Genomic DNA, 13856 nt, shown 5'->3' on the forward strand with positions numbered 1-13856 from the left:
ATGCTGTGTTCACGATGCATGATTAATACATAATTCATGGTTTATTTGATGTAGTAAATAAATAAATGATTTATTGATGTATAGGTAAGAATTTTAATGTGATGTAACAGGTAAAATTAGCGTTAGGCCATTGTTTGTGTTTTTATGTTCCATCCCGGAACTAACGTTCTCTGTTGTGTTACTGCTACGGAATTTGTTAATTGACCTACGTGATGCTACCATTGACAACACCATTGTGCCCTCAAAGCTCATCACTAAGCTAAGGATCCTGGGACTAAACACCTCCCTCTGCAACTGGATCCTGGACTTCCTGACGGGCCGCCCCCAGGTGGTAAGGGTAGGTAACAACACATCTGCCATGCTGATCCTCAACACGGGGGCCCCTCAGGGGTGCGTGCTCAGTCCCCTCCTGTACTCCCTGTTCACCCATGACTGCATGGCCAGGCACGACTCCAACACCATCATTAAGTTTGCAGTGGTAGGCATGATCACTGACAACGATGAGACAGCCTATAGGGAGGAGGTCAGAGACCTGGCCGTGTGGTGCCAGGATAACAACCTCTCCCTCAACGTGACCAAGACAAAGGAGATGATTGTGGACTACAGGGGGGAAAAATAGGACTGAGCACGCCCCCATTCTCATCAACGGGGCTGTAGTGGAACAGGTTGAGAGCTTCAAGTTCCTCGGTGTCCACATCACCAACGAACTATCATGGTCCAAACACACCAAGAGAGTCGTGAAGAGGGCACGACAAAGCCTATTCCCCCTCAGGAGACTGAAAATATTTGGCATGGGTCCTCAGATCCTCAAAAAGTTCTACAGCTGCACCATCGAGAGCATCCTGACTGGTTGCATCACCGCCTGGTACGGGAACTGCTCGACCTCCGACCACAAGGCACTACAGAGGGTAGTGCGTACGGCCCAGTACATCACTGGGGCCAAGCTTCCTGCCATCCAGGACCTCTATACCAGGCGGTGTCAGAGGAAGGCCCTCAAAATTGTCAAAGACTCCAGCTACCCTAGTCATAGACTGTTCTCTCTGCTACCGCACGGCAAGCGGTACCGGAGCGCCAAGTCTAGGTCCAAAAGGCTTCTCAACAGCTTCTACCCCCAAGCCATAAGACTCCTGAACAGCTAATTATGGCTACCCGGACTACTTGCACTGCCCCCCCCCACCCCCACCCCATCTTTTTACGCTGCTGCTACTCTGTTAATTATTTATGCATAGTCACTTTAACTCTACCCACATGTACATATTACCTCAACTACCTCAACTAGCCGGTGCCCCCGCACATTGACTCTGCACTGGTACCCCCCTGTATATAGCCTCCTTACTGTTATTTTATTTTACTTCTGCTCTTTTTTCTCAACACTTTTTTGTTGTTGTTGTTTTATTTGACTTTTTTATTAAAGAATACATGCATTGTTGGTTAAGGGCTGTAAGTAAGCATTTCACAGTAATGTCTACACCTGTTGTATTCGGCGCATGTGGCAAATACAATTTGATTTGATTTGATTAGAAAATTGGCATATTGTTTTTATGCAGATTTTAGAATAACCCGTTATTTTTTGCTGGAAACAGTCTCTATGTACAGTTCCTTCAGAAAGTATTCACACCCCTTTACATTTCCCCCCAAAATTGTGTGATAGCCTGAATTTAAAATGTATTCAATTTAGATTTGTTTTGTCACTGGCCTACACACAATACCCCATAATGTCAAAGTGGAATCATCTTTTTATTATTTGATTTTTTATTATTAATTAAAAATGAAAAGCTTAAATGTCTTGAGTCAAGAAGTATTCAACCCCTTTGTCAAGCCTAATCTAAATAAGTTCAGGAGTAAACATTTGCTTAACAAGTCACATAATAAGTTGCATGGACTCACTCTGTGTGCAATAATAGTGTTGAACATGATTTTTTAATGACTGCCTCATCTCTGTACCCCACACATACAATTATCTGTAAAGTCCCTCAGCCGAGCTGTGAATTTCAAACACAGATTCAACCACAAAGACCAGGGTGGTTTTCTAATTCCTCGCAAAGAAGGGCACCTATTGGTAGATGGGTAAACATTTAAAACGCAGACATTAAATATCCCTTTGAGCATGGTGAAGTTATTAATTTCACTTTGGATGGTGTATCAATACACCCAGTCACTACAAAGATGCAGGCGTCCTTCCTAACTCAGTTGCCAGAGAGGAAAGAAACCGCTCAGGGATTTCACCATGAGGCCAATGGTGACTTTAAAACAGTTACAGAGTTTAATGGCTGTGATAGGAGAAAACTGAGGATGGATTAACAACATTGTAGTTACTCCACAATACTAACCTAATTGACAGAGTGAAAAGAAGGAAGCCTTTACAGAATAAAAATATTCCAAAACATACATCCTGTTTGCAACAAGGCACTAACGTAAAACTGCAAGAAATTTGGCTAAGCAATCAACTTTTTCTACTGAATACAATGTGTTATGTTTGGGGCAAATCCAATACTACACATTACTGAGTACCACTCTCCATATTTTCAAGCATAGTGGTGGCTGCATCATGTTATGGGTATGCTTGTAATCGTTAAGGACTGGGGAGTTTCTCCGGATAAAAAATAAATGGAATGAAGCTAAGCACACGCAAAATCCAAGCGGAAAACCTGATTCAGTCTGCTTTCCACCAGACACTGTGTCACGAATTCAGCCGAGGCTGCTCCTCCTCCTTGCTCGGGCAGGCTTCGGCGTTTGTCGTCACCGGAGTACTAGCTGCCACCGATCTATGTTTCTGTGTTCTACTTGTTTTGTCTATATTGCACACTCCTGGTTCCAATTACGATAATTTGTTTCCCTATTTTACCCTCTGGTTCCCTCATGGTGATTGTTCGTTGTTTTGCTGTCATTGACATTGTGAGTCTGTATTTTTCTTCCCTGCGTGGAAGATCTGTTTATTTTACTTGTGACAAGTAAAGTATGTCGTAGACTAAGTTCTGTGTCCTGTGCCTGACTCCGTCCTACCGCTACACACTGACGCATGACAGAATCACGCACCCTTATGGAGTCAGCAGGTACATCCATTCCTCCAGGATCAGTGGAGGAACGCATCCAGCAGCACTCGACCATGCTACAGAATCTTGTTACAGCCATGGATCGAGTGGTACAGACTATGGAGCGATGGGAGAGGGGGGGTTTTTCTACACCTCCTTCCACTACTATTCACTCCACACCGCTGTCCACCCCTTCACCACCTGGATCCAGTGGGATTCGGCTCTCGCTCCCGAGGGCATATGATGGAACAGCTGCCGGGTGCCAAGGGTTTCTGCTCCAGGTGGAGCTCTACCTGGCAACCATCCACCCGGCTCCCTCGGGATACGACAGCGTGTCCGCCCTCATCTCCTGTCTGTCGGGGAAAGTGCTTGAGTGGGCCAACGCTGAGTGGGGAGGAATAGATGCGGCATCGGTGCGCTATGAAGATTTCACCCGCCGTTTCCGGGCGGTATTTCATCATCCACCGGAGCTAGAGAGCGGCGGGGGAACGGTTGTTCCACCTCAGACAGGAGAAGAGGAGCGCACAGGACTTCACACTGGACTTCAGGACCTTGGCTTGATGGAATGAGAGGGCCCTGATTGACCATTACCGATGCAGCCTACGGGAGGACGTTCGTCGGGAGCTGGCCTGCAGGGACCAGCTGGTGGATTTATCGATATGACTGGATAACCTGTTGGCCACCCGCGGACGTCCGGATCAGGGTCCGTCCAGTCTATTCCCCAGCACTTCCGACCCTACACCGATGGAGCTCGGAGGTGCTGATCAAAGGGTGACCGGAAGGGGGGCTGTTTCCTGCACCAACTGTGGCCGCAGAGGACACACTGCTGGTTGGTGCTGGAAAGGGTCCTCAGGGAGTCGAGGCAGCAGGCAGGGCACTGGTGGACCATCCCAGGTGTAGGCACCCGACTCACCCAGAACTCCCTGTTGCGCACATGTGTGTTCACGTAGAATTTCCTGAGTTTTCCCCGCATTCCCAGCATGAGGCGCTCGTAGATTCAGGCGCAGCTGGGAATTTTATGGATCGTCTATTTGCATATAGATTAGGGATCCCTATTGTGCCTGTTGATGTGCCCTTCCCTATACAGTGAGGGGAAAAAGTATTTGATCCCCTGCTGATTTTGCCCACTGACAAAGAAATGATCAGTCTATCATTTTAATGGTAGGTTTATTTGAACAGTGAGAGACAGAATAACAACAAAAAAATCCAGAAAAACGCATGTCAAAAATGTTATGAATTGATTTGCATTTTAATGAGGGAAATAAGTATTTGACCCCCTCTCAATCAGAAAGTTTCTGGCTCCCAGGTGTCTTTTATACAGGTAACAAGCTGAGATTAGGAGCACACTCTTAAAGGGAGTGCTCCTAATCTCAGCTTGTTACCTGTATAAAAGACACCTGTCCACAGAAGCAATCAATCAATCAGATTCCAAACTCTCCACCATGGCCAAGACCAAAGAGCTCTCCAAGGATGTCAGGGACAAGATTGTAGACCTACACAAGGCTGGAATGGGCTACAAGACCATCGCCAAGCAGCTTGGTGAGAAGGTGACAACAGTTGGTGCGATTATTCGCAAATGGAAGAAACACAAAAGAACTGTCAATCTCCCTCGGCCTGGGGCTTCATGCAAGATCTCACCTTGTGGAGTTGCAATGATCATGAGAACGGTGAGGAATCAGCCCAGAACTACACGGAAGGATCTTGTCAATGATCTCAAGGCAGCTGGGACCATAGTCACCAAGAAAACAATTGGTAACACACTACGCCATGAAGGACTGAAATCCTGCAGCGCCTGCAAGATCCCCCTGCTCAAGAAAGCACATATACATGCCTGTCTGAAGTTTGTCAATGAACATCTGAATGATTCAGAGGAGAACTGGGTGAAAGTGTTGTGGTCAGATGAGACCAAAATGGAGCTCTTTGGCATCAACTCAACTCGCCGTGTTTGGAGGAGGAGGAATGCTGCCTATGACCCCAAGAACACCATCCCCACTGTCAAACATGGAGGTGGAAACATTATGCTTTGGGGGTGTTTTTCTGCTAAGGGGACAGGACAACTTCACCGCATCAAAGGGACGATGGACGGGGCCATGTACTGTCAATTCTTGGGTGAGAACCTCCTTCCCTCAGCCAGGGCATTGAAAATGGGTCATGGATGGGTATTCCAGCATGACAATGACCCAAAACACACGGACAAGGCAACAAAGGAGTGGCTCAAGAAGAAGCACATTAAGGTCCTGGAGTGGCCTAGCCAGTCTCCAGACCTTAATCCCATCGAAAATCTGTGGAGGGAGCTGAAGGTTCGAGTTGCCAAACGTCAGTGTCAGGGTTGCTGATGTGGATGCGGTGGTGAAGTCAATCGCAGGACACAGAGGATAAGTCAAGACGACTTTACTGATGAACTCGATCATACACAAAAATAAACGGCCTCGAAACACTAGAGGCGAACAAGATACGCGGGGTGCGTAAAACAACAAATGATGCCAAGGTTCCAAATCAGTACGCATATGACAAGCGGACAATAACACACAAAATGCAAACATAACACAGGGGAACTTATAGGAGACATAATCAAGACAGAATACGAGACAGGTGCACCAACTAGACATGACCAAACAAACATCGAAAACATCAAGCGGTAGTAGCTAGTACTCCGGGGACGACGAACGCCGAAGCCTGCCCGAGCAAGGAGGAGGAGCAGCCTCGGCGAGACGTGCGCCGACCCCGGCCTCGGGGACGGCCAGGAGGACGCGGAGTATTGCGCGTAGGATGACTCCGGTGGAACTCTGTCAGGAGGGAGGGATCTAAAATGTCCCTCCTAGGCACCCAGCACCGTTCCTCCGGTACGTACCCCTCCCACTCCACGAGATACTGCAGACCCCCCATCCGACATCTCGAATCCACGATGGACCGGACTGAGTACGCCGGAGCCCCCTCGATGTCCAGTGGGGGCGGAGGAGTCTCCCGTATCTCACTGTCCTGGAGTGGACCAGCTACCACCGGCCTGAGGAGAGACACATGGAACGAGGGGTTAATGCAATAATCATTAGGCAGTTGTAACCTGTAACAAACCTCGTTCAATCTCCTCAGGACTTTAAATGGCCCCACAAACCGCCGACCCAGCTTCCGGCAGGGCAGGTGAAGGGGCAGGTTTCGAGTCGAGAGCCAGACCCGGTCTCCTGGTGCATACACCTGAGCCTCACTGCGGTGGCGATCGGCGCTCACCTTTACCCGCCTGATGGCACGCTGCAAATGAATGCGCAGCATTCCACGTCTCTTCCGAGCGCCGAAACCACTCGTCCACCGCAGGGGCCTCGATCTGGCTCTGATGCCAAGGTGCCAGAACCAGCTGGTAACGTAACACACACTGGAAAGGTGTCAGGTTAGTAGATGAATGACGGAGGGAGTTCTGGGCTATCTCTGCCCAGGGAATATATCCCGACCACTCCCCCTGCCGGTCCTGGCAATATGATCTCAGAAACCTACCCACATCCTGGTTCACTCTCTCCACCTGCCCATTACTCTCAGGGTGGAAACCCGAGGTAAGGCTAACCGAGACCCCCAAGCGTTCCATGAACGCCCTCCAGACTCTAGAGGTGAATTGGGATGAGACGACAGGCTTTAGAGAACCGATCCACAACGACCAGAATGGTGGTATACCCCTGGGAGGGGGGAAGGTCCGTGACAAAGTCTACCGAGAGGTGAGACCACGGCCGTTGTGGAACGGGTAGGGGGTGTAACTTCCCCCTGGGCAGGTGTCTAGGCGCCTTACACTGAGCGCACACCGAGCAGGAGGAGACATAAACCCTCACGCCCTTAGCCAATGTTGGCCACCAGTACTTTTCACTAAGGCAGTGCACTGTCCGGCCGATACCAGGGTGTCCAGAGGAGGGTGACATATGAGCCCAATATATGAGACGATCACGAATCTCGAGCGGAACGTACGTCCGCCCCACCGGACACTCTGGAGGAGTAGGGTCGGTGCGTAACGCCCGCTCGATCTCCGCATCGACCTCCCACACCACCGGTGCCACCAGACAAGACTCCGGCAGTATGGGCGTGGGCTCAATGGAGCTCTTCTCTGCATCATATCGCCGGGACAGGTCGTCTGCCTTACCGTTCTGGGACCCTGGGATGTAAGTGAGCTTAAACACAAACCGGGCCAGAAACATGGTCCACCTAGCCTGACGAGGGTTCAGTCTCCTAGCTGCCCGGATGTACTCCAGGTTACGATGGTCAGTCAGAATGAGAAAAGGGTGTTGAGCCCCCTCAAGCCAATGCCTCCACACCTTTAGGGCTTGAACCACGGCGAGCAGCTCCCTGTCCCCCACGTCATAATTAAGTTCCGCCGGGCTGAGCTTCTTAGAGTAAAAAGCGCAGATCCTGAGTTTAGGGGGCGTGCCTGAGCGTTGAGACAGTACAGCCCCAATACCGGCCTCTGACGCGTCCACCTGGAACGCTAAAGCGGGATCCGGATGCGCCAGCACCGGAGCAGAGGTGAACAGGTCCTTCAGTTTACCAAATGCCCTGTCCGCCTCAGCTGACCACTGCAAACGCACCGGGCCCCCTATCAGCAGGGAGGTGATGGGAGCTGCCACCTGTCCAAAACTCCGGATAAACCTCTGGTAGTAATTGGCAAAACCCAAAAACCGCTGCACTTCCTTAACCGTGGTTGGAGTCTGCCAATTACGCACGGCTGAAACGCGGTCAATCTCCATCTCCACCCCTGACGCGGACAATCGATGGCCCAGGAAGGAGATGGACTCCTGGAAAAACAAAGGATTGGAAGACTGAAGGAGCATTCATTAACCCGTATGGCATGACGAGATACTCGTAGTGACCCGAGGTGGTACTAAATGCTGTCTTCCATTCATCTCCCTCCCTAATGCGCACCAAGTTGTAGGCGCTCCTGAGATCCAGTTTTGTGAAGAAACGCGCTCCGTGTAATGATTCCGTCATACTCGCAATCAGAGGGAGTGGATAACTGTATTTCACAGTGATCTGATTGAGACTACGGTAATCAATACACGGGCGCAACCCTCCATCCTTCTTCTTCACAAAAAAGAAACTTGAGGACGCAGGGGAAGTGGAGGGCCGTATGTATCCCTGTCTCAGAGACTCAGCGATGTATGTCTCCATAGCCACCTTCTCCTCTTGAGACAGAGGATACACATGACTACGTGGAAGTGCAGCACCTGCCTGGAGGTCTATCGCACAATCCCCCTGTCTATGAGGTGGCAATCGTGTCGCCCTAGTCTTGCTGAACACTAGTGCCAAATCATCAGACTCAGGAGGAATGTGCAGTGCGGGCAATTGGTTCGGACACTCCACCGTGGTCGCCCCTACGGAAACACCTAGACATTGCCCAACACACTGGGCAGACCACTCCTTGAGAGCCCTCTGTTGCCACGAAATGGTGGGGTCATGGGCGATTAAACAAGGAAGCCCCAGCACCACGGGATACGCAGGAGAGTCGATCAGATATAACTGAATGATCTCCTCATGACCCCCCTGCGCCTTCATCTTTAGTGGCGCTGTGACCTCCCTAATCAACCCAGATCCCAACGGACGGCTATCTAAGGCATGAATAGGGAAAGGCACATCTACTGGTCGGAGGGGAATCCCTAACTTAACACAAAAATGACGATCAATAAAATTCCCAGCTGCGCCTGAATCGACTAGCGCCTTATGCTGGGAATGAGATGCAACCTGGGGGAATACTACAGGTATACACATGTGACCAACAGAGAGATCTGGGTGAGTTGGGCGCCTACTCACCTGGAATGACTCCCCAGTGCGTGACCTGTTGCCTCGATCCTTGGAGACCCTTCCCAGCACCGAACCGCAGTGTGTCCTCTACGGCCACAGTTGGTGCAGGGGACGCCCTCCCTCCGGATCTCTCTCCTCCTCTCTCTAGCGCCAGCACCCCCGAGCTCCATAGGGCTCGGCTCTGAGGTGCTGGGGGATGGAATGGACGGCCCCAACTCCGGACGTCCCCGGGTAACCATCATGGGTATCCAGACGGATTGACATGTCCACCAACTGGTCGAAGGTTAGATTGGTGTCCCTGTTGGCCAACTCTCGTCGAACGTCCTCTCGCAGGCTGCACCGATAGTGGTCGATGAGGGCCCTCTCATTCCACCCCGCATCCGCCGCTAGAGTCCGGAAGTCCAGGGCGAACTCCTGTGCGCTCCTCTTCCCCTGTCGGAGGTGGAACAGACGCTCCCCCGCCGCTTTACCCTCTGGGGGATGATCGAAAACAGCCCTGAAGCGGCGGGAGATCTCTGCGTAGCTGATGGTGGCGGCGTCTATTCCCCTCCATTCGGCATTGGCCCACTCCAAAGCCTTGCCGGAGAGACAGGAGATGAGGGCGGAAACGGTCTCGTATCCCGAGGGCGCCGGGTGTATGGTTGCCAGGTAGAGCTCCACCTGAAGGAGGAACCCCTGACACCCGGCTGCGGTGCCATCATATGCCCTCGGGAGCGAGAGCCGAATCCCACTGGACTCCGGAGCTGGTATGATGGGGCTGGCCGATGGTGGTGGTACAGTAGGAGGAGGTGTGGGCAAGCCATCGGCGCAGGTTGTTCATGACTTCTTGCATGGCGGTGCCGAGTCGCTGGATCATGGCGTCCTGGCTGCTGACCCGCTCCTCCAGTGACTCGGTCACCGCCGCTGCTGCTCCTGCTGACTCCATAGGTGGTGTGTTATTCTGTCAGGGTTGCTGATGTGGATGCGGTGGTGAAGTCAAGCGCAGGACACAGAGGATAAGTCAAGACGACTTTACTGATGAACTCGATCATACACAAAAATAAACGGCCTCGAAACACTAGAGGCGAACAAGATACGCGGGGTGCGTAAAACAACAAATGATGCCAAGGTTCCAAATCAGTACGCATATGACAAGCGGACAATAACACACAAAATGCAAACATAACACAGGGGAACTTATAGGAGACATAATCAAGACAGAATACGAGACAGGTGCACCAACAAGACATGACCAAACAAACATCGAAAACATCAAGCGGTAGTAGCTAGTACTCCGGGGACGACGAACGCCGAAGCCTGCCCGAGCAAGGAGGAGGAGCAGCCTCGGCGGTCTCCGTGACAGTCAGCCTCGAAACCTTAATGACTTGGAGAAGATTGTGGAACAAAATCCCTCCTGAGATGTGTGCAAACCTGGTGGCCAACTACAAGAAACATCTGACCTCTGTGATTGCCAACAAGGGTTTTGCCACCAAGTAATGAGTCGGCAGGTAGCTTAGTGCTAAAGAGCGTTGTGCCAGTAACCGAAAGGTTGCTGGTTCTAATCCCTGTGCCGACTAGGTGAAAAATCTGTTGATGTGCCCTTGAGCAAGGCACTTAACCCTAATTGCTCATGTAAGTCGCTCTGGATAAGAGCGTCTGCTAAATGACTTTAAAAAAGTCATGTTTTGCAGAGGGGTCAAATACTTAATTCCCTCATTAAAATGCAAATCAATTTATAAAATTTTTGACGTCCGCTTTTCTGGATTTTTTGTTGTTGTTATTCTGTCTCTCACTGTTCAAATAAACCTACCATTAAAATTATAGACTGATCATGTCTTTGTCAGTGGGCAAACGTACAAAATCAGCAGGGGATCAAATACTTTTTTCCCTCACTGTTAGATAGTCGCCCTTTAGGGTCAGGCCTGATTAGGGAGATCACAGCTCCACTCTGGATGAAAACGCAGGAGTGTCATGAGGAGAGAATTAGTCTCTTCCTGATCGATTCTCCTGCGTTTCCAGTGGTGTTGGGGCTTCCCTAGTTAGCCGCTCATGACCCCAATATTTAGTGGCAACAGAGGGCTTTCAAGGGATGGTCCCGTCAGTGCTCGGGGAGGTATGTAGGTGTTTCCGTAGGTGCAACTACGGTGGAGAGTCTAAACCAGGTCTCCACTATGCACATTCCTCCCGAATAAAAGGAAGGCGACTCAATTACCACCCCATCGACAAGGGGATTGTGCGATAAATCTCCGGGAGGGCGCTGCACTTCCTCGGAGTCACGTGTATCCACTGTCACAGGAAGAGACGGCGGCTATGGAAACATATGTCTCCGAATCTCTGGGACAGGGATACATTCGGCCTTCCACTTCCCCTGCCTCCTCGAGTTTCTTTTTTGTGAAGAAGAAGGATGGAGGTTTACGCCCGTGCATTGACTATCGAGGTCTCAATCAGATAACGGTGAAGTACAGTTATCCATTACCTCTCATTGCTAGTATGACGGAGTCATTGCACGGGGCGCACTTCTTCACCAAATTGGATCTCAGGAGCGCGTACAACCTGGTGCGTATCCGGGAAGGGGATGAGTGGAAGACGGCATTTAGTACCACCTCTGGGCACTATGAGTACCTCGTCATGCCGTACGGGTTGATGAATGCTCCCTCAGTCTTCCAATCCTTTGTCGATTAGATTTTCAGGGACCTGCACGGACAGGGTGTAGTGGTGTATATAGATGATATTCTCATATACTCCGCTACACGAGCCGAGCATGTGTCCCTGGTGCGCAAGGTGCTTGGTCGACTGTTGGAACATGACCTGTACGTCAAGGCTGAGAAATGTCTGTTCTTTCAACAGTCCGTCTCCTTCTTAGGCTACAGCCTGTCCACGTCAGGGGTGGAGATGGAAAATGACCGCATTTCAGCCGTGCGTAATTGGCCAACTCCAACCACTGTTAAGGAAGTGCAGCGATTCTTAAGGTTTGCCAACTACTACCGGAGGTTTATCCGGGGCTTTGGTCAGGTAGCGGCTCCCATTACCTCCTTGCTGAAGGGGGGACCGGTGCGCCTGCAGTGGTCAGCTGAGGCGGACAGGGCTTTTGGTCTCCTGAAGGCTCTGTTCCCCTCGGCTCCCGTGCTGGCTCACTCGGATCCCTCCTTGGCATTCATAGTCGAGGTGGACGCGTCCGAGGCTGGGATAGGAGCTGTACTGTCTCAGCACTCGGGTACGCCACCAAAGCTACACCCCTGTGCTTCTTTTCGAAGAAGCTCAGTCCGGCGGAGCGTAACTATGATGTGGGGGACCGGGAACTGTTAGCTGTTGTTAAGGCTCTGAAGGCGTGTATACATTGGCTTGAGAGGGCAAAACACCCTTTCCTCATTTGGACTGACCACCGCAATCTGGAGTACATCCGGGCAGCGAGGAGACTGAACCCTCGCCAGGCAAGGTGGGCCATGTTTTTCACACGTTTTGTTTTCACCCTCTCGTACAGACCAGGTTCCCAGAATGCTAAGGCAGACGCTCTGTCCCGGCTGTATGACACAGAGGTGCGGTCCAGGGAGCCCACTCCCATACTTCCGGCTTCTTGTCTGGTGGCACCGGTGGTATGGGAGGTTGATGCGGACATCGAGCGGGCATTACGCACAGAGCCCACTCCCCCCCAGTGTCCAGTGGGTCGTGTGTACGTTCCGTCTGATGTTCGCGATCGATTGATCTATTGGGCTCATACGTCACCCTCTTCTGGTCATCCTGGCATCGGTCGGACAGTGTGCTGTCTTAGTGGGTAGTACTGGTGGCCTACTTTAGCTAAGGACGTGAGGGTTTATGTTTCCTCCTGCTCGGTGTGCGCCCAGTGCAAGGCACCTAGACACCTGCCCAGAGGGAAATTACAACCCCTACCCGTTCCACAACGGCCGTGGTCACACCTATCGGTGGATTTTGTTACGGACCTCCCCCCGTCACAAGGAAATACCACGATCTTAGTCGTTGTGGATCGGTTTTCTAAGTCCTACCGTCTCATTCCTTTACCCGGTCTCCCTACGGCCCTATAGACTGCAGAGGCCCTGTTTACTCACGGCACTACGGGCACTACGGGGTACCTGAGGATATAGTGTCTGATCGGTGTCCCCAGTTCACATTAAGGGTCTGGAGGGCGTTCACCCCGAGAGTAATGGGCAGGTGGAGAGAGTAAACCAGGATGTGGGTAGGTTTCTGAGGTCCTATTGCCAGGACCGGCCGGGGGATTGGTCGGTTTACATCCCCTGGGCAAAGATGGCCCAAAACTCCCTCGGCCACTCTCCATTTCAGTGTGTACTAGGTTATCAGCCGGTCCTGGCACCATGGCATCAGAGCCAGATCGAGGCACCTGCGGTGGATGAATGGTTTCGGCGCTCAGAGGAGACCTGGAACGCTGCCCATGTACGCCTGCAACGGGCTATCAGGCGACAGAAGGCGAGCGCAGACCTCCACCGCAGTGAGGCCCCGGTGTATGCACCGGGGGACCGGGTCTGGCTATCGACCCGAAACCTGCCCCTTCGCCTGCCCTGCTGGAAGCTGGTTCGGCGGTTTGTGGAGCCATTTAAAGTCCTGAGGAGATTGAACGAGGTTTGTTATAGGTTACAGCTCCCTCCTGATTACCGTATTAACCCCTCGTTCCATGTGTCTCTCCTCAGGCCGGTGGTAGCTGGTCCGCTCCAGGTGTCTGAGGTGCGGGAGGTCCCTCTGCCCCCACTAGACATCGAGGGGGCACCGGCGAACTCGGTCCGTTCCATCCTGGATTTGAGGCGTCAAGTGGGTGGCCTGCAGTATCTCGTGGAGTGGGAGGGGTACGGTCAGGAGGAACGGTGCTGGGTTCCTAGGAGGGACATCCTCGATCCCTCCCTGTTGAGGGATTTCCACCGTCGTCATCTGACTCGCCCTGCTCCGCGTCCTCCTGGCCGTCCCCGAGGCCGGTGTCAGCGCACGGCTGGTGCCGCGCGTCAAGGGGGTGGGGTTACTGTCACAAATTCAGCCGAGGCTGCTCCTCCTCCTTGCTCGGGCAGGCTTCGGCGTTCGTCGTCACCGGAGTACTAGCTGCCACCGATCTAT

This window comes from Coregonus clupeaformis, chromosome 25, assembly GCF_020615455.1.
Source record: "Coregonus clupeaformis isolate EN_2021a chromosome 25, ASM2061545v1, whole genome shotgun sequence".
Classification (NCBI taxonomy): Eukaryota; Metazoa; Chordata; class Actinopteri; order Salmoniformes; family Salmonidae; genus Coregonus; species Coregonus clupeaformis.